The sequence below is a fragment of the Populus euphratica genome, unplaced genomic scaffold (assembly GCF_000495115.2).
Source record: "Populus euphratica unplaced genomic scaffold, PopEup_1.0 scaffold73.1, whole genome shotgun sequence".
Taxonomy (NCBI): Eukaryota; Viridiplantae; Streptophyta; class Magnoliopsida; order Malpighiales; family Salicaceae; genus Populus; species Populus euphratica.
The window spans coordinates 258,752-259,227 of record NW_011499895.1 but is presented as its reverse complement, the minus strand read 5'-3'; positions in this window follow the sequence as shown (position 1 = coordinate 259,227).

The window sequence follows — 476 nt, the reverse complement described above, 5'->3', positions numbered from 1 at the left end:
TTTCTGAAATTCCCCTCATTCCCCTTGGTTTTCTCGCCTATCACTGTTTGTTCTCTTTCGCCTATCACTGATTGTTCTCTCTCGGTTATCTCTCTTCCCCTACTTTCTCTCGGTTCTCTCTAACCATTCCCCTGTTCTCTGAAAAAGCAGGGCACCATCACAAATTCAAGGGGCAGGACACCATCACCATTCCCCTGTTCTCTCTCTCTCGATTCTCTTTCGCCTATCATTGATCTACTCCTCATCCCCAGTTCTCATCCCTCTCTCACCCGACAATTTCCCCTCCTGTTTGCATCACTCTCTTTGTGTTGGATCCGGTGACAGGGAAACAAGGCAGGGGCTGGTTGGGTCTTGTTTGGGGAAACAAGACAGTTTCCCCTTCGGTCTTGTTTGTCTGCCTATCAACTGACAGGGAAGCTGTCGAATGTGCAAGAAAAAATGTGTTTTTTATGGCTTGATTGTGATGAAATTGGTTG